The sequence below is a fragment of the Pleurodeles waltl genome, chromosome 4_1, assembly GCF_031143425.1.
Source record: "Pleurodeles waltl isolate 20211129_DDA chromosome 4_1, aPleWal1.hap1.20221129, whole genome shotgun sequence".
In the NCBI taxonomy this organism is placed as follows: domain Eukaryota; kingdom Metazoa; phylum Chordata; class Amphibia; order Caudata; family Salamandridae; genus Pleurodeles; species Pleurodeles waltl.
The window spans coordinates 745,233,803-745,255,275 of record NC_090442.1 but is presented as its reverse complement, the minus strand read 5'-3'; the positions used below and the strand labels follow the sequence as shown (position 1 = coordinate 745,255,275).

Below are 21,473 nucleotides of genomic sequence, written 5' to 3'. Positions count from 1 at the left end.
TCTGTCATGGTAACAAGAAGTGGTCTTTTTCCTTTGCAGCTAAGAACATTTCTAGGGGTCACAGGGCTAGTATGTCTTGGTAGGCTGCATAAAACTCAGCCTGAAGCCCAGGAGTTTTCATGCTAGACAAATTATGATTTCACCAAATCACTATGGTGGTCATTAGGAACACAGCGGAAAACACCGCCGACCGCCGTGGCGGCGGTAAACAGAATCCCGCCGTTGGAGTGAATGGAAACTCGCCATGTAATGAACGAAAATTCCAACCCCGCCAAAAATCACCAGACCACCACTCCCCGCCATGACCCTGTTGGTGGGAATCCTGGACTCCCCACCCCGCTACCACCAAGCACACCCACATCCCGCCCTCCAAATAATGATGCACAAATCACCGTGGCGGACAGTGGAGGCCGGACGACCATTGGTGGCTGCGACCGCCAGGGGCGGCAAGTGGACACATTGGATAGGTGTATGACCCACACACCTGACACACATCCAGAACCCCATAAAACACCCCCAGACATACCCCACAATCCTTTGCAATGAAACCAGGCCAAGAAGATGGAGAGCACCAGAGGCAGACAGCGACCGCCAGCCCACAGGGGACGCACACCGACCCACAGCAGAGCACCCTCACCTCGTTCCCAGCCCAACACCATTCCCCACACTCACCATGTCATCCCCCAAACATCCACGCTTCATCAAAAGCGAGTTTAGGACCAGGGTGGACGAGATTTTTAAGGTGGAGCCACAAATATTCGGGGCCAAGGTGCAGCACACACCCATCGCAAGGAAGATGGAACTGTGGCAGACCATTGTGAACAGGGTCAATGCAGTGGGACACCATCCACGCACCAGGGACGACATCCGGAAGAGATGAAATGACCTGCGGGGGAAGGTCAGGGGCATGGCATCAAGGCACCACATCGCAGTGCAGAAGACTGATGGAGTACCGCCACCAACACCACCAGAATACACAGACTGGGAGGAAAAGGTACTGGCCATCCTCACCATTAGGGACTCACTGGGCTCACTGGAGGAATGGACTTGGGTAAGTCATCAACATATACCCTATATACACCATACCTGTAATGTATGCACCACCCCACCCCACCCACACCCACCAGGACCAACACCCCACCCATGCATCAGCCACTACATCCACCCCCGCATGACCACAAACCCACTAACAGGCCCACATCCCTCCCCTTCTGCACAGTCACCTACCCCTGCGCGTACCCACAATGGAACAACACCCCTCACCACAATGCAACCCCACACTGGCACTAAATGCAGTGTCAACCTCACAAAGGCACCCTGGAGGGGAGGAACGGGCTGGATTCTTACACATGTCTTGGTGGTGTGAGGGGGTGCAGCAATTTTGGAGGGCAGTGACGCAGGAACTAAACAATATTGTTGGAGTGCAAATGACCTGTGAGCCGCTGACAGCACTTTTGGGCTGGGATAAACAATTAGCAGTGCAAAGTCGCAGGCTAGTGGCGATGGGGTTCCTACTGGCCAAACGGCGTATAGCAATGTGATGGGATCGCGACCCAGTCCCTACAGTGAAGGAGTGGCATAGAGATATGGCATATTGTAACACACAGTCAGACAACTATAACGAGATGCTCCCCCCTGCCACTAGGCCGAAGAAATACTGGGAGGCCTATAGCCGCTACCTTGTTGGAAAGGAAACAGGGGAACCAGAAACAGGAGAGACATTCTGATGGGGCGTAGTAAAATTGAATCGCACAAACATGTGTAGTTATTGTGGCTAGATTAACGACCAGATGTTTCAGAGTAAGGTGGAAATGTATAGTACTGTTTACTGTATGCGACCTCCTAAAGTACATCAAGTGATTGATATGTTTGCAACAAGGTGAATACATTGTTATGTTGTAAATGCCTACATTAAAATATAAATAAAGATTAAAAAAAAAAAAAAAAAAAAAAAAAGGCACCCTGGAAGGCCACTGAAAGTAACACCTGCACAAAATAGCCCAGTCGAGTTTACCTCAAACATTCATGCAGCTGTAACAGACATGTCTATGTCCCCCAACAGGCACCACCACCCATGCAACCCTAACGGATGGGACAAGGAGTGCCACTGCCCCCCAGGAAGACAGAGGCACCTGGTGTAGGATCCCTGGACACTGATGAGCAGGCAGGCCCCTCACACAGTCCTGGACTCTCACCATGCAGAAGCCCCAACCAGGAAACCACTGTCACCCCTACCACCCAGTCAAGACCAGCAGCACAGGGCAGGCGTCCCAACATCAGTGTACCCAGGCCACAGACGGGTGGAACACAGGTACAGAGGCCACAGACTCCTAACATGCAGGAAGGCGAGGGCCCCAGTACAAGTGGTACTGCCAGACCTGTGCAGGGGACACAGGCACAGGGGGCTAGGGCAAGTGCAGGGGTCTCAGTGGGCCAGGGGGAAGGCCACAGGATGGATGCAGCAGCCCAGGACATGATATCTGAGGTATTGGGGGCCTACCAGCATACCCATGACAGGTTGGCACAGATTGTGTCCACTCAGGAGCACAGTCAGAGGATGCAGCACGACCACCACCAACAAGCCATAGAGCAGTGGAAAGAGCACAACGCCACAATGGCCACCATAGCAGGAGCAGTGCTGCAGCTGGTTAAAAACCAGTCTGACATCCACACAGGACAAGAGGCCCCCACAACAGCACCCGACAACCAGCATTAGAGTACCCCATCATCATAAACATCCCAGGAACTACCCTCACAGGAAACCCAAGGGCCTACCATGTCATCCCCTGAAGATCAACAGCAGGCGCCCAAACGGACCCTCAGGCCAAGATATGGCACTGGAACCCCAGCTAACAATAAGGCCCCCTTCAAAAAGTAACTCAGCAACAATATGCTCAGCAACCATCCCACCCAATCACCAACCACACATTGCTAAGAGGCAATATGAACTACTGTAAGACAAGATGGACCCATCAATACTACCAACAAGGCTGCCACCATGTTGGTCTTGGGGACACCGCCCCTTACGGCTTGCCATCACTGTAAGTAGCACTATTCACTCACTTCAACCAATAAAACACATATCACACCTGTAACACTGTTCCCTGTGTTAAATTGTGAACAAAGTGAAGTAGGAGTGCAACTGGCATTGAACTACTTTATTGTCAAATCTGTGCGTGAAGGGAGTCCTGTGTGCCTAAATGGTAGCAATGAGGAAATGCATATAATTTTAATCTGTACCATGCAGAAGTGAGCCATGTTTCACCTATCATTATCAACCCCCCTATATGACTGAGCACGCTGACAGTATTTGTCACAAACCCCAATGTCAGGCCCAAGTCCCACACATTTACTGGAAGTAGAGTTCTATCAGCTGGTTCCTGGAATTGACATCTTCCCCTTCCTCATCATCACCATCCCTCTCCTCACCTCTCTGAGGTAGCTGATCAGGACCTACAGCACCCTCCACCTCCAAGAGGGGGATAGAATGTCTCACAGCCACGTTGTGCAGCATGCAACCACTATTCTACACACCTTATCAGGCCCATAGGCCAGGGAACCCCCAGAGATATGTAGACAACAAAATCTAGCCTTCAGGAGACCTATAGTTCGCTCTATCACTCTCCTAGTACGTCCATGGGCCTCATTGTAATTCCTCTCTGCATCCATCCTGGGATTCCTCACTGGTGTCTGGAACCAACGCAAGTTTGGATAGCCAGAATCACCTAGAAAATGGGGCAATACAGATTCGTCATTGTTATGCCCCTTAGTCAGACAGGCTGGTTCTCTGCAATGTGTCAGTTAGTGACAGGCACACTTACCTATGATCCACCCTCTATCCTCTTCAAGTTGTTCCATATTCTGTGGCACATTACTGTTCCTCAACACAAAGGAATCATGGACTGAACCTGGGAACATGGCATTCACATGTGAGATGTACTGGTCTGCAGTACATACCAATTGGATGTTCATGGAGTGAAAGTTCTTTCTATTTCTGTACACCTGTTCTCTAACTCTTGGGGGGATGATCGGTATGTGGGTGCCATCGATGGCACCTATAACATGGGGTATGTTGGCAAAGGCATATAATTCAGATTTGACGGCAGGGAGGTCAGTTCTTTGGGGAAACCTCACATAGGACTGCAGATGTCATACAAATGCATTTAGAAATCTTGTCAGTACCATGCTGAACATTGGCTGTGAAAATCCAGCACCCATGCCCACTGTCACTTGAAAGGAGCCCGTGGCCAGGAAATGGAGTGCGGAGAGCACCTGCACTTCAGTAGGGATGGCATGCTGATTACGATTTCCCGGAGTTAGTGCAGGATCCAGTAAAGCACAAAGTTCCTGAATTTTTGCACGTGTGAGTCTGTAAGTGATTATGATCTGAAACTCCACCATGGTCCTCATATCCACAAGTGGTCTGTACATGGATGGTGCCCTTCCTTGCCACAAGGGTCGGTACCTACGAGGGGTTTCAAAAAGGTGTGATGAAGACACATACATAGGCATACTTGTCATCATTTGTGCACTGCATTGTTCATTGTAGTGTCTCTACAATAACTGCTACCTGACAGATATACATGTACATCACAATTAGGGAACAGAGTATTTCATGTGTGCTACGATACTGAATGGACAGAGACCTAGGTGCTTCATGTGGCTAGTAGGGCCTGCATTGTGAGTAGTAATTTATTTTAGATGCGTAGGTCCTGGCAAAATCTCTGCCCACTGTAATTCTACCCTTTCGTTGTGGAAGTGACCTCATACCGTTAGCGGATGATGTCACAGCGTTAAGGCGGTGTTTACCGCAGTTCGCACCCTCATTGGTTAACATGGATTCCAATGGGGAATCCTGGCGTATCATGATCGCCACCAGCGGTGACGGTGCTTTCCGCCATGGAACGCGTTCGTCATCGTTTAATCACTTGACTCCCTGATCTTGTGCAGACAGGTACTCCACTGTGTGTACTGCTGTGGCCTGCCTCTGGCTATAGATGTGCCTCGTGTTGCAGGGGAAAGGGCCCCGGCCTTCACCCAGGAGGAACTGGAGAACCTAGTGGACAGGGTCCTGCCCCTGTACGCCAAACTGTACGGACGGCCAGAGGTACAGGTGAGTCTGAGCTTGGGGAGCACTGTTTGTGTGTAATGGATGGTGTTGATTGGACATATGTGTGCACCTCTGAGCCTGCATGGGCCATGGTGCATTGCATGCTGCGTGCGTATGTCCTGTATGTCTGACAGTACTGTCCGTCCCATAGTGTACGATTAGCCAGCTGTTCCTATCGTGCAAGTGCCTGACCTCTGTGTTCCATTTCTGTGTCGCCCTTTTAGGTCAGTGCCGACCAGAAGAGGGCACATTGGCCATCGCCAAGGAGGTGCAGACATTGGGAGTCTACAACCGGCGGAGCACCCACTGTAGAAAGAGGTGGGAGGAGCTGCAGCGCTGGGCACATAAGATCAGTGAGGCCCAGCTGGGGAAGTCCTCCCAATGTGGAATGGGTGCCCGTCGGGCACTGACCCCCTCATGCGACGGATCCTGGCGGTGGCGTACCCAGACCTGGATGGGCGCTTGAAGGCTGCCCAGCAGTCATGAGGGGGTGAGTACTCATTTCACATACTTCAGTCTGGAAGGATGTCTGTGAGTGTATTAGGGTTCATGCTGCTTAGAGGCAGGGACTTTGACTGGTGTCCATCTACTTTATGGTCCCCAAAGGGTGTAGGGGTGTCTTTGTCAGGTCTCCCATACGTCGTCTCCTTAGGTATTCCAGGGGATGGGTGTAGAGCAGTACTCTGGTCAGTAGTCAGGGGCATGGCCATGGGCATAGTGTACGGTGCTGCCTGTTGGGTGTGTCTTCTGGGTGGGTGTATGTCTGGCCATTATGTACCTCCATTCAGCTATTTACAAGTGTCTCTCCTGTTTTGTCTCCCCATCCCTATTTTCTTGTGTTGGTTTGGTACAGCATCAACATCTGGAGAGGGAGCTGTGGCACCAGCAAGTGGGGAGGCAGCGGCCCACGGATCCTCGGAGGCAGAGACAACCAACGCCCAGGGGACCAGTGGGTGGGAGGGAGAGGGGGGTTCCATATGGGAAGTAACTACCACTGGAGGTAGTGACTCCGAGACCTCCTCCGATGGTGGCTCCCCGGCGGTGTCGGACCCCTGCCCACACCACTACCGTGACATCTTCTGCCAAAGTATGTTGGCAAAGGCATATAATTCAGATTTGACGGCAGGGAGGTCAGTTCTTTGGGGAAACCTCACATAGGACTGCAGATGTCATACAAATGCATTTAGAAATCTTGTCAGTACCATGCTGAACATTGGCTGTGAAAATCCAGCACCCATGCCCACTGTCACTTGAAAGGAGCCCGTGGCCAGGAAATGGAGTGCGGAGAGCACTTGCACTTCAGTACGGATGGCATGCTGATTACGATTTCCCAGAGTTAGTGCAGGATCCAGTAAAGCACAAAGTTCCTGAATTTTTGCACGTGTGAGTCTGTAAGTGATTATGATCTGAAACTCCACCATGGTCCTCATATCCACAAGTGGTCTGTACATGGATGGTGCCCTTCCTTGCCACAAGGGTCGGTACCTACGAGGGGTTTCAAAAAGGTGTGATGAAGACACATACATAGGCATACTTGTCATCATTTGTGCACTGCATTGTTCATTGTAGTGTCTCTACAATAACTGCTACCTGACAGATATACATGTACATCACAATTAGGGAACAGAGTATTTCATGTGTGCTACGATACTGAATGGACAGAGACCTAGGTGCTTCATGTGGCTAGTAGGGCCTGCATTGTGAGTAGTAATTTATTTTAGATGCGTAGGTCCTGGCAAAATCTCTGCCCACTGTAATTCTACCCTTTCGTTGTGGAAGTGACCTCATACCGTTAGCGGATGATGTCACAGCGTTAAGGCGGTGTTTACCGCAGTTCGCACCCTCATTGGTTAACATGGATGCCAATGGGGAATCCTGGCGTATCATGATCGCCACCAGCGGTGACGGTGCTTTCCGCCATGGAACGCGTTCGTCATCGTTTAATCACTTGACTCCCTGATCTTGTGCAGACAGGTACTCCACTGTGTGTACTGCTGTGGCCTGCCTCTGGCTATAGATGTGCCTCGTGTTGCAGGGGAAAGGGCCCCGGCCTTCACCCAGGAGGAACTGGAGAACCTAGTGGACAGGGTCCTGCCCCTGTACGCCAAACTGTACGGACGGCCAGAGGTACAGGTGAGTCTGAGCTTGGGGAGCACTGTTTGTGTGTAATGGATGGTGTTGATTGGACATATGTGTGCACCTCTGAGCCTGCATGGGCCATGGTGCATTGCATGCTGCGTGCGTATGTCCTGTATGTCTGACAGTACTGTCCGTCCCATAGTGTACGATTAGCCAGCTGTTCCTATCGTGCAAGTGCCTGACCTCTGTGTTCCATTTCTGTGTCGCCCTTTTAGGTCAGTGCCGACCAGAAGAGGGCACATTGGCCATCGCCAAGGAGGTGCAGACATTGGGAGTCTACAACCGGCGGAGCACCCACTGTAGAAAGAGGTGGGAGGAGCTGCAGCGCTGGGCACATAAGATCAGTGAGGCCCAGCTGGGGAAGTCCTCCCAATGTGGAATGGGTGCCCGTCGGGCACTGACCCCCTCATGCGACGGATCCTGGCGGTGGCGTACCCAGACCTGGATGGGCGCTTGAAGGCTGCCCAGCAGTCATGAGGGGGTGAGTACTCATTTCACATACTTCAGTCTGGAAGGATGTCTGTGAGTGTATTAGGGTTCATGCTGCTTAGAGGCAGGGACTTTGACTGGTGTCCATCTACTTTATGGTCCCCAAAGGGTGTAGGGGTGTCTTTGTCAGGTCTCCCATACGTCGTCTCCTTAGGTATTCCAGGGGATGGGTGTAGAGCAGTACTCTGGTCAGTAGTCAGGGGCATGGCCATGGGCATAGTGTACGGTGCTGCCTGTTGGGTGTGTCTTCTGGGTGGGTGTATGTCTGGCCATTATGTACCTCCATTCAGCTATTTACAAGTGTCTCTCCTGTTTTGTCTCCCCATCCCTATTTTCTTGTGTTGGTTTGGTACAGCATCAACATCTGGAGAGGGAGCTGTGGCACCAGCAAGTGGGGAGGCAGCGGCCCACGGATCCTCGGAGGCAGAGACAACCAACGCCCAGGGGACCAGTGGGTGGGAGGGAGAGGGGGGTTCCATATGGGAAGTAACTACCACTGGAGGTAGTGACTCCGAGACCTCCTCCGATGGTGGCTCCCCGGCGGTGTCGGACCCCTGCCCACACCACTACCGTGACATCTTCTGCCAAAGTATGTTGGCAAAGGCATATAATTCAGATTTGACGGCAGGGAGGTCAGTTCTTTGGGGAAACCTCACATAGGACTGCAGATGTCATACAAATGCATTTAGAAATCTTGTCAGTACCATGCTGAACATTGGCTGTGAAAATCCAGCACCCATGCCCACTGTCACTTGAAAGGAGCCCGTGGCCAGGAAATGGAGTGCGGAGAGCACCTGCACTTCAGTACGGATGGCATGCTGATTACGATTTCCCAGAGTTAGTGCAGGATCCAGTAAAGCACAAAGTTCCTGAATTTTTGCACGTGTGAGTCTGTAAGTGATTATGATCTGAAACTCCACCATGGTCCTCATATCCACAAGTGGTCTGTACATGGATGGTGCCCTTCCTTGCCACAAGGGTCGGTACCTACGAGGGGTTTCAAAAAGGTGTGATGAAGACACATACATAGGCATACTTGTCATCATTTGTGCACTGCATTGTTCATTGTAGTGTCTCTACAATAACTGCTACCTGACAGATATACATGTACATCACAATTTGGGAACAGAGTATTTCATGTGTGCTACGATACTGAATGGACAGAGACCTAGGTGCTTCATGTGGCTAGTAGGGCCTGCATTGTGAGTAGTAATTTATTTTAGATGCGTAGGTCCTGGCAAAATCTCTGCCCACTGTAATTCTACCCTTTCGTTGTGGAAGTGACCTCATACCGTTAGCGGATGATGTCACAGCGTAAGGCGGTGTTTACTGCAGTTCGCACCCTCATTGGTTAACATGGATGCCAATGGGGAATCCTGGCGTATCATGATCGCCACCAGCGGTGACGGTGCTTTCCGCCATGGAACGCGTTCGTCATCGTTTAATCACTTGACTCCCTGATCTCGTGCAGACAGGTACTCTACTGTGTGTACTGCTGTGGCCTGCCTCTGGCTATAGATGTGCCTCGTGTTGCAGGGGAAAGGGCCCCGGCCTTCAACCAGGTGGAACTGGAGAACCTAGTGGACAGGGTCCTGCCCCTGTACGCCAAACTGTACGGACGGCCAGAGGTACAGGTGAGTCTGAGCTTGGGGAGCACTGTTTGTGTGTAATGGATGGTGTTGATTGGACATATGTGTGCACCTCTGAGCCTGCATGGGCCATGGTGCATTGCATGCTGCGTGCGTATGTCCTGTATGTCTGACAGTACTGTCCGTCCCATAGTGGACGATTAGCCAGCTGTTCCTATCGTGCAAGTGCCTGACCTCTGTGTTCCATTTCTGTGTCGCCCTTTTAGGTCAGTGCCGACCAGAAGAGGGCACATTGGCCATCGCCAAGGAGGTGCAGACATTGGGAGTCTACAACCGGTGGAGCACCCACTGTAGAAAGAGGTGGGAGGACCTGCGGCGCTGGGCACATAAGATCAGTGAGGCCCAGCTGGGGAAGTCCTCCCAACGTGGAATGGGTGCCCGTCGGGCACTGACCCCCCTCATGCAACGGATCCTGGCGGTGGCGTACCCAGACCTGGATGGGCGCTTGAAGGCTGCCCAGCAGTCATGAGGGGGTGAGTACTCATTTCACATACTTCAGTCTGGAAGGATGTCTGTGTGTGCATTAGGGTTCATGCTGCTTAGAGGCAGGGACTTTGACTGGTGTCCATCTACTTTATGGTCCCCAAAGGGTGTAGGGGTGTCTTTGTCAGGTCTCCCATACGTCGTCTCCTTAGGTATTCCAGGGTATGGGTGTAGAGCAGTACTCTGGTCAGTAGTCAGGGGCATGGCCATGGGCATAGTGTACGGTGCTGCCTGTTGGGTGTGTCTTCTGGGTGGGTGTATGTCTGGCCATTATGTACCTCCATTCAGCTATTTACAAGTGTCTCTCCTGTTTTGTCTCCCCATCCCTATTTTCTTGTGTTGGTTTGGTACAGCATCAACATCTGGTGAGGGAGCTGTGGCACCAGCAGGTGGGGAGGCAGCGGCCCACGGATCCTCGGAGGCAGAGACAACCAACGCCCAGGGGACCAGTGGGTGGGAGGGAGAGGGGGGTTCCATATGGGAAGTAACTACCACTGGAGGTAGTGACTCCGAGACCTCCTCCGATGGTGGCTCCCCGGCGGTGGCGGACCCCTGCCCACACCACTACCGTGACATCATCTGCCAACCCCCATTCCATTACCGCCCTCTCTTCCTCTCCCCATCGAGTTGCCTGTGCCCACCCACCCAGAAAGGCAGGCATCTCCTTCGCCCCAGGCACCTGCTCCCCTGCCCCAGTCATCCCTGCTGCCCTCACAGAGGAGGCTATTGACCTCCTGAGAACCATCTTTGTAGGGCAGACAACCATCATCAATGCCATCCAGGGGCTGGCATCAGAGGTGCAGCAGACAAATGCCTATCTGGATGGCATTCACGGTGCCGTGTCTGCCCTACAGAGATCTTTTCAGGCTCTGGTCTCCTCTCGGACGGCAGCCCGTTTCCCTGGCCATTCTGTCCCCCCTCCAACCTCCTCTACCCCTTCCAGCACCCCACTCCCTTCACCTGTCCAAGGCACACATTCAGACATGCAGTCAAGCACATCAACACACAAGAAACACACTTCTAAACACAAGCACCACAAGCATTCACACAGCCAACAGACCCATGCACACACAACAACATCCACTTCCCCCAGTGTGATCACCTCTTCCACCTCCTTGTCTGTTCCCTCTACATCCACACCCTCATGCACTGCACCTTCAGTCACCGTTGCTGCTCCTCTTCCTGCACTCACCACAATAGCAGACATCCATGCATGCACACCATACACCACACCTACACTCACCGCAACTACTGTAGTTGACACATGCAGCACACTCACCAGACTTGCAGATACCCACACAACACACATACACACTAGCTGTCTGTCTTCTCCCACTGTGTCCACCCCCCTCCTCCCAAAACACACAAACGCACCAAGGCACCCACCCATCGGACATCCACCACACCACAGCATACTGTCCAGTCACCTGCACCCACTACATGCACCCCTACACCACATACATCCACACCCTCTGCCTCCACTCCCACGCCCTCATCCAGGACCACCCCAATTGCTCTGAAGAAACTTTTCCTCTCTCGTGCTGACCTCTTCCAACCCACTGGCCAACCCCGTCTTGTCCCCAAACGTACTCACCTCCTTGCCCTTTCCACTCCTTCTACATCACAGCCCACCCCTGTCTGCCCTTCATATTCCTGTGGCCCTTCCCCAGATAAAAAAAAAGGCCCGGACTGAGCTGAGTCCATCTAGCTCCACCCGATCTAAACAGCCCCCACCCTGTTCAAAGGACAAACCCACGCCCCCATACCTTCCAAACGAAGGTCCAAGGGCCACCCCGTCACAAATCCCCACCCCCACCACCCCCTGCCCCCGTTCCGGGAGGTGCCTGGATGCCCATATGTTGCCCCATTATGTGGAGTACCATGCACTTGTGGGAGTCAGGTTGGGTCCGTTGTGGCCCATTGCAATTGTAGCCATACTGACTGGCCATTGGCCCTGTTTGGACTGTTTGGCTCTGTGAGCTTCACATTAAAGTTTCTGTGTCGCCTGTGTTTCGGCAGCACACCGTTGAACCCTGGTCTTTTGTTTCATTGTTAATGGGTGTGGGGCATTTTTATGTACTATGGTCAAGTTGCATTAGCCTTGTGTTGGGTAAGTACCTCTTGCTGTGGGGTGTATGACGTTTGCTGCTGTGAAGGGTTGGGGGGCATAGCAGGGTGGGCGGGTATGTCACTGTGTCCTTTCTTCCCTAGTTCAGTAGGTTGCAGTACTTACCGTCGTCGTCTTCGTTGGCGGTCTCAGTCTTGGAGGTATATGGCAAGGAGCAGGGCTGGCATGATCTGCAGCTCTCTATCCATGTCTGCTTCTGCGCATTCTGTGGGCCTCTGGTGAGTATTTGATAGAATTTGGTTCATTTGGTTCATTTCCGCCTGGCGCTTTGCGTGGCGGTGGTTACCGGCCCGGAACTGGCGGTGGACTGGTGGTTCATTATTTGATGGGCGTGTTGGGCCTTTCCGTCGGCCTGTGGGCGGACTCTGCCGTCGTCTTCGGCACTCCTCTGCTGGCGGTGGGTGGTTTGCGGGATGCCTGTCTTTCGTTTGCTTCATTATTTGGCAGTCCGGCCCGCTCCTCTGTTGGCGGTTTCTACTGCAACCACCAGCGGTGCGGAACGGACTGCCATGTTCATAATGAGGGCCTATATTTCTTGTCTTAGTACTTCTTGTGATAAACAGCTTCAGTATATCAAGTGATGTACATTTGCAGCTTTCTACTGAGTTACCTGTTTTCTTGCACCTGAGGCTGTCACTTATTCAAACCCTTCATCCAACTGTATGGCTATCCTTCTATGAGCACATAAACTTCATATGTCATTTAGTGCAGTTTCCTCTTGTGCAAACCTGAAATACTTCCCACTCATGTAATACATTATCATGTATTGTGGCCACGTGAGATATTGCTTGCTGTTACCAGGATTGCATGTATGTTGGCCATCATCACATCAATATGAGGGGTTTGTAGTCCAATAGTGTTTTTAAGTGACATTTTCTGAAATTACAGTTTATCCACATAGTTGTGTGGAATGAAGACTCATGGTTATTCTTGAGAAGAGTGTGTGTATGTGAGAGTAAAATAACTACTCCCTATCCCTACAGCAAGTTTCTTGCAGAAATGCAATGTCTTACTTTTGTCACCAAATGTGGATTTTGTGACATTTAAATGGGCTTCTATTTCACATGATGTTCTATGTCATCAAATGATATGCTGTTTATCTGGTCATGTATGAAGCTGGTAAACGGAGAGTTCACCTCTTGTTTGCCTGACCTCTGTTGTACCCGACCTAGATCGCCTACGGTTTTCCAGAGAGAAAGTCAAAGGGTGAAAGTACTGGGACACTTTTGCTAGCACAGTTGTATTCCCCCTTAGTATTCCTCATGAGTGTCTGACCATGACTTAATTTGAATTTCCCTCAGCTAACTTCCTTCCAGGACAAGGAATCAAATTAACTATGTATCGTATTAACATCAATTGGTGTAAGTGGTTCTCCATGTTCACCATGTGGGTCAAAGGGTTCTCAGGTGGGTTGTGATCAATTGTGACATTCATTGGTTGGCCAGCCCCACCCTTGTTTTCCCCAATTACATGGACAAGTCAGCATTGTACAAGTTGCATATATACAGGCAATAATGAAATGTACCTATCGTGAGTAGATCATCCAGTTTACATTGTCAGAATGTTGAGACTCACAAGTCATCAGAGCATTGTTGCTGATAAGTAAGTGCCACATTTGCTTGGTGACCTGTTTCTGGGTTCTATTATCTTCTAGCAACTTTTCATGTAATTTCGCCTGTTGTCGTGGACGTAGCTCTTGGCATGGTGTGTCAGTGTCACACTTCTTCCTCTTTTTCAGTTCCAGGTACTGAAGCATGTGTGTTGGCTGTCGTCTTTTGCTCTTCTCTAAGCCCCTAAGCATTGAGAGTTACCATTACTGCTTTCTGCTAAATAGTTATCTGTGTGACTTTTGGTTTAGTATTCTCTGTGGGACCTGTTCTTCATCTCTTCCTGTTCAGGTGTCAAGGAATGCACCTGTGCTCTGAAACTGGTACAGAAGCCTGAGGGGAAATTCTGGAGGAAAGTCTGTGCTTCGCTTCTGAATGGCAGTTTGTAGGCTACGACCTATCCAATGACATAAAAGGTATCTTACCCAATTCTCTAGGAAAGTGTGCTATGTTACGACCCATCAATATACTTAGTAAAAAGGTAATATCCTAGAATGTATACATTTCTTAAATAATGGCGACACATGTTTCAAACTATCCATAAAGGATTGTATTAAATAATAAGTTCTCTGAACTCAATTGGAGGGATTATCATGCCATATTACAAAAATATTTGAAGGCAGATACACTAGATGCAAAATATTTACAAATTAAATTTATATACAGGAGAAGTCGGCGGCTAGTATACAGTTTGATGATGGAGTTCTTACAATACCACCAGACGATGACTGCACACATACTCTTCTGCATTCATATCGTACAATAACGTCTCAGGTCAAATGGCTCAGTTAAGCCTGCCATCGCCACAAAGAAATAATAATGTGTTGTATGTGCAACATTTCAAAGAGTATTTGAGGGATCTGATATTAAAATTATCCAAAGTAACACAAAAATCTAAGGTGACAATTGCACTCAAAACATAGGAAATTAAAGCATTGCAGTCATCTCCACAGAAAGCTGACACACTAGTTCACACTCTAATTGCTACATATTCATCTTCCTGCATACAGTAATTCAACATAGACTTGAAACACTGGCAGCGGAATGTTTTTTTCAGGACTCAAAGAGAAAGCTGACAAAAGCTCAGAGAATGGGTTGCAAACAAAAATTGAACCAAGATATTGTTTTAGTAACACAGGCAATATTAAGAGACCATGACTGACCTAACATCTTCCTAGCTAGGTATAACTATGCTCTGTAACATGAGGGTATTCCAATTGTATCTTAATAAGTCGGTAGAGTGGATCTCATTAGCAAGTGCACAGCTGGCTGCCTCGGCACAGCCATAGCAGCAAAACCAGTGGCACTGACCCATCAAAGGTAGTGGTAGTAGTTTATGCCAAAACAGATGTAGCAATATATCCCCATTGTGAGGCCATCACGGCTATCTTCACACACAGAACCTTCACGATTGTCACCAGAAGTACATTGCAATTGCTGAAAACTAGTGCTCAAAATGCCTTTGAGTGCGGCCATGACATAACGCCAACTCGCATGCAACTGTAAAAATGATCTGCTGTGCTGAGTATCAATGAAGCAGTTCTCTTCTTTCATTCAGACACTGGGGGTCATTTGCTGCAAAACCATTTGATGAGTCTTTGCCTTGGGGTGCATCTGTGATTCTCACATCCTTTCAGGCCGCAGTTCCACACTACAGTGTCAAGGAAAAATTACACCCCAAAACAACCTAAAACAAGCCTTCACTTTAAGGGTTGTCAACAAAGGTGTATCACAGTAGCACAAACTGTACAAGTGCAATGGGCAATGGCGTAACGAAAATTGAGGGCCCTCCCTGCAAAGTCCACTGGGGTGGGGGCAGCCCCTCACCTTCACACCCCACCACCTACCACTTTTGCTGAGGGGGCCCCCTTAAGCTTGGGCCCCACCCCGTACCCGGACGACTATGGGAGCTTATGTTACGACAGATCTCACTTGGAGAGTAAAGTTGAAACAGTTATCACATCTGTTAGGAATTGGGTTTCTGATTGTCAGAGATGTGCACCCTGTCCAAGCAAAAGCCACAATCCTAGTGAAGGAAAGTCAGATACACATAATTAACCTGTGCTTACCCTCTTGTAGCTTGGCACAGAGCAGTAGGTCTTAACTTAAGAGGCAATGTGTAAAGTATTTGTGCAACACTTCAAACAGTAACACAGTGAAAACACCACACTAGAACTCCACACCAGTTTAGAAAAATATAGTATGATTTCATAAATAAAACAAGACCAAAATTACTAAAACCCAATACGTAGAATTTTAGACATTATTTTTTAGAAGGTTAAATATAAAAATAGTGCTTGGAAGCAGTAAACGTTCAAAGAATTAATTGGTTACGCTGGATAGGGACAAAGTCAGGAGTTTAGGCTGACCGTAATGGAGAGCAGGCTGGATACAGGCCTTCCTGCAGGCCCCACTGAGCAAAAGTACCTTATTCCTAGTGGCAAACCATGAGGTGCAGCCAAGTGATTTGTCGGTACTGATCCCGCAGTTGAGGAGATGCATTGGTTTTCTCCTCACAATGATGGCGATGCGCTGGTTCCGAGTGTGAAGCAGCAGTTCCAAGATGCATTGGCTCTGAAGCCAATACGTCGGGTTTCTCCACACAGTTGAGAGGATGCATTGGTTGTCTCTCCCTTTTGTGGCTGTGATGGGGCGGTTCTGATGCAGAGGTTCCGATGTCGATGCAGCAGTTCTAAGTGTGAATCACCAGTTCTGTTCCTGCAACAATGGCAATGTGTTGATTCTGCTCTTGCACCAGAGGATGCTTCGGTTTCACTGGAATAAGCAGCAGGGCACACTTTAATGAACCAGTCACAGGAGCAGGGTTAAAGACTTTGATGTCCCTGAGTCTTTGAAGAACAGGAGGATAGTCAGCTAGCCCTTTGAGACACTCTGTGTCCAGTGATGAAGGTCCAGTCAGACAGAGCTGCAGACATCAGAGAACACAGCAAGGCAGCAGTCTTCCAGAGCAGCAGTCCAGCATTGTGGTAGTCCTTAGCACAACAATTCTTCTTCTTGGCAAGCTGGTTTAAGGTCCAGAAGTGTACTGAGTTGTCGGGTCAGAGGTCCAGTGCTCATACCCAGTTGTGCCTTTAAAGTGGAGGTGACTTTAGAGAAGAGTCTTTGGGGTGCACACAGGTCCTTTCCTCCTGCTCCAGCTCCAGACTCACTACAGGAGGGTATGCAGCCCTTTGTGTGTGGACAGAGCACAGTCTATTCAGGTGTCAGAGTGAGGCTGGGCCCAGCTCCTCCCTCCCTTCCGCCCAGGAAGCTCCATGAAGTCATAGCCAGCCTTCCTTTGTGTGTGGCAGTGTAGAGGGAATACAGAAAGTGAACTGTCACCCAACCCAACCAGTGATCGGAGATAGGCAGCATACATCAAATAGCGAATAGCAGGAAAATGTCCAACTTTTCTAAAAGTGGCATTTTCAGAATAGTAACTTCAAATCCAGTTTTACCATCAACAAGGATTTTTTATTACCAGGTGCTAAACATGATAACTCAACCTTCTCTCAATTAGGAATTACAGCTCAGTCGCAAGAATCGAGTTTGGTAGGTTTTTTGCTACCAGGACATGTAAAACATAAAAGTACACATCCTTCCTTTTAGTTAAGTTACACCCTGCCCTATAGGCTACCTAGGGGCTACCTTAGGGGTGACATATGCAAGAAAAGGGGAGTTCAAGGCATGGCAAGCGGTTTTAACTGCCAAGTCGACATAGCAATGTAAACTGCACACACAGGATCTGCACTGGGAGGCTTGAGGCATGTCTAAGGGCTGCTTGAGTGGATGTCAGAAGCAGTGCTGCAGTCCCACTAGTAACATTTAATTTACAGGCTCTGGGCACATGTAGTGCACTGTATTACAGATTTACAGGTAAAGGAGATGTGCCAGTTGTGGATAAGTCGATCAAAACATGTTTTGGGGAAAGAGCACATACGCTTTAGCACTAATTAGCAGTGGTAAAGTGCTCAGAGTCCTAAAGCCAACAAAAAAAAGGTCAGAAAAAGAGGAGGAAGAAGGCAAAAAGGTTGGGGGTGACCCTCCAAAGGGGGCGATTTTCCAACAACATCGCAATTTGTTGTAAGACTTACAGTATCCCTAGGAACATTGTCCGCAGCAAAGTTTCTCCAGAATTGTTGAAACAGTAGGATGGATATCAAAACTGACAAGCTTAAACACACAGAGACTTGCAGGAAACAGCTATTCTGACCTCCGTTATGCCCCCATTCTGCAATCATATGGGTAAAAGGGAAACACACAATGATCCAGCCATCTCTGCTGCCATCTATGAAATGCTGTGAAGTTTCACTTGACATCATGTGGCCACATATTTTCACCTGGCCTCCACTGCTGCAATGCCTCCCTTTCTCTCCAACATGTAAGTTTTCATCCTATGAACTGGCATACCTCAAGAAATAGCAGATCCCTTCACCTACCGGGGATCCCATATGGCATCCCTTAGTTGTCTCTCACATGCAAGTGCCTGTCTCCTCTTCAACTTCAGAGAACTTTTCAAATACTAGAATTGACTTTTTCAGACATACGCTCATCATGGTCATATGCTTGGTTTAATATGTCAGCTGCAAACTTTGTCTTGTAGATTACATTGCTAGTTAGAAGTTACAGAGCCATTACTTGCTGGAGCATTACTCTCCTGTTCTGGTGTCTGTGGCACTCCAAGCACATGTGTCCTCTCTCCGCGTTACCAGATAAATGTTCCCTGATAAATGTTCCCTGATAATCTCACAATATTTCTCATAAAATATGGTGTCTCTTAGCAAGGATGAACTACCAGATACTTGGAGCAATAGCTACTGTTCAGTTACCTACATTTTTTCTTCCAAATTGGATGGCATTGTTAACTCAACACACACATACAAGCACATGGTACATTGAGGCTGTTCAACAAACCTTGACTGACTTGTAGTATATAAATCACTTGCCCTGACAACTACAAAAATATTGCTATCATAATTTCAGTGACTGATAGATATGCTAGTCCAATTCATCCAGGCAAATATCTAGCTTCACTCAGTGGGAACATTTATAGAACTTCGTATACCGAAAGCCCTTTTTTGTTTGAAGCACAGTTTCCATATTTTGACCATGTAATCGGATATAATTCTAGTGCCTACTTCTATTTCCAAGTACTAGAAACTTTATCTATTTTGTTGATTACACAACTTAAAACTATATCCTTGTCTCGATTTGTTGAGTCCTATTCAATGTTTGATTAGCTAGTCTAGAATTAGCCGCACACACCTTCACAACGTGTGTTTTTTTTCAACTATGAAGTGAAAAATAAAAACAATGTGGAAGGGTGCTACATCAGGCAGCACCTTGCTACCAAGGGATGAAGGAAAACCCATAACCTCTCGCTCCAAATGATTTTGTTTTTTTTGGCATTTTCAGCTTTCATTTTGGGAAAGTGCAATACTTATTCTCTGCTTTGGGTCATTTTAAATGCTTTTACCTTTTGGGAAAGTGCAATATTTGTAATATCTTAGGGGTGCTACTATTTTAAACTCTTTCTGTACTCTTCATTCTGCCATTTGTTTCAAAGAGACTGCTTTGAGGGCTGCCAACTTCCTGTTTGCCATTCTGGGCCGCATTTTGGAGTGGGTTAGCAGTCCAGGTAACTCCTCTCACTCATTAGAGATGCCTATTTAGGAGACACGAACGCACTACTGGTGCACCAAAAGCAAGCCTGTCTGCACCTGTCTGTGCCCAAACTTCGCCAGGAGCCAGGAATTCTGCTGCTGTAACTAGAGAAGTTGATTCCTTAACGAATGTACAGGACACCTCTGCAGAACTCCATCTCTGCAATTCTACACCCAGGTGCTATGGATAGCTCCCCTTGTGCTGCCATGCCCATTTCCCTTCTAACCTAGAAGGGCCTAGAAGGGCCTATTTCCTGTTTAACATGCACGTCCCCCTGCTCTGCTATTCCCTGTCCACGTAGAGCTGTTCTAGCAGCTGGTTTCGTACAAGTTAACTCCAAGGACAAAACTCCTATAAAGAGTCAGAAGCCCAACCGACTGTTTCCCACTTCCAGCCCCATTCCCCCCAACCTCCCATACTTTAAGCTGCTCATATCATAATATTAGATTAATGTCACAGCATGCAACAGAACTTTGGAATTGATTAACTTCCCTATCTTCTGATGTGTGTTTTTTATTGAAACTTGGCTGAATTCAGCTACGCTATCGTGTATTCCGCTACCTCTTCCAGAGTCATAATAAGTGTTAAATCTGGATAGAAAGACCAGGCCAGGTGGAGGCGTGGCTGTCACTTTCAGAGACAAAGTAAGTGTATTAGTAATCAAGGCCCTACTAAATGAGTGGGTAGAAATGATTGTCTTTAGAATTGAACTCTTAGCTACGGATTTTTGTAAGACTGCTTTCATTTACCGGCCACCGGGAGCAAAGAGACTTCAGTCACCTTCTAGCAGAATGCATTGGCCCCTACATTTTTGCTTCCAAACACTTTGTAATCTCGGAGGATTTTAATTTTTCACTGTGAACACACTCAAAACGTTGAGATAGCACAGCTTCTCGCCGACATAGAGATGCCAGGTTTAACTCAAATCGTTGTGGACCCCACCAGCTCACCAGGTCATACTCTGGATCTGATTTTTACCAACTCTTAAGTGCAGGTGGGGATCCCCTTTACCTCTTATTTGGAATTATCATTACCTGATACATTTTCATATCCCTAAGGCAAATTAACATGTGCCACCCAAGAAAGGGACCAGGCAGGCTAAGAGACAATGGAAATCTGTCTCACATGCCTCTTTTGTTATGGCATTTAACCCCCTCCCCCCCCAGCATTCAAGTGACTCATACATGGACAATACTTTGAGCAGGTTTCATGACATTCTCACGCAGGGCATTGACCTAATTGCACGTCTCATAAAGTCATGAGCTACCCTCAGAAGAAACAATGCACCTTGATTTTCGGCTCATTTGAAACTAGAAATATCTAAGTGTAAAAAGCTAGAAGTGAGATCGCATAAGACCAAATCCCTCTCAGATACACAAGCACTAAAACTTCTGATTCAGAGCTATCGTCATAATATTAAAATTGCCACAAGGAGAACATTGTCGTTTTGAAGAGAAGGTCACCACTGGAGCTTCCTTTTGGTGAGAGAAGCGGGTGATCCCTTCTGATGCAAAGAGCAGTTCACTGTTAGAGCTTTGCGTGGGAGGAGATGTGGGTGGCCATGGTTGACGCGAAGAGCCTGCTGACGAAAAGCCCAAAACTTCTGGATTTTCACCTGTAACTTAGTTCTTGTAGTTTTGAAGCAGGAGGAATGCACTCTGATACCAGTCATGGGTCCACGTCCTGGTGGGGCACCTCTTGGGGATCAGGATTCAGTTCAGCAGAGGCCTGCAGAGCTCAGACAGGTCCAGTTGGTCCTGGTCATCTGGGAAGATTCAGGAAAGGCTGGCCTTTAGAAGCTTGTTATGTTCCTATAGCTCAAACAGGAGGTCAGGCAACTTGAGTTCAGTCTTGCTTCTTGAGACAGCAAGGTAGTCCATCTTTTGAACCTTCCACCAGTCCAGGAATGTTTTAATAAGAGATCCTAAGGGTGCCACGCTCATACCCAGTGGCAACCTGTGTTGAGGATGCCCTCCTTTGTCAACTTTCCCCCTTTCATTGGTTGACTCAAATCAGTCTAAGAGGACAAAAGGAAGTCAGGCCAAGATGTGAGATGCATTTGCCAGTGAGGGATAAGGCAATCTCAGAAGTCAGGAAGGGGGGCAGACCTCAGGCAACCCTTTCAACCTCAGGAAGGGCTGAGCACAACCATCACAGGCCCTCCTGCTCAGGAGAGGAACAACATGCACCCCAACTTAGGCTCT

At 48.6% G+C, this 21,473-nt stretch overlaps 1 protein-coding gene across 1 annotated transcript in view; it reads right to left on the bottom strand.

Moving 5' to 3' along the window:
- Positions 1-21,473, bottom strand: part of LOC138287187 (NACHT, LRR and PYD domains-containing protein 3-like) — a 593,954-nt gene that overhangs the window by 529,637 nt on the left and 42,844 nt on the right. The window lies entirely within an intron of this gene.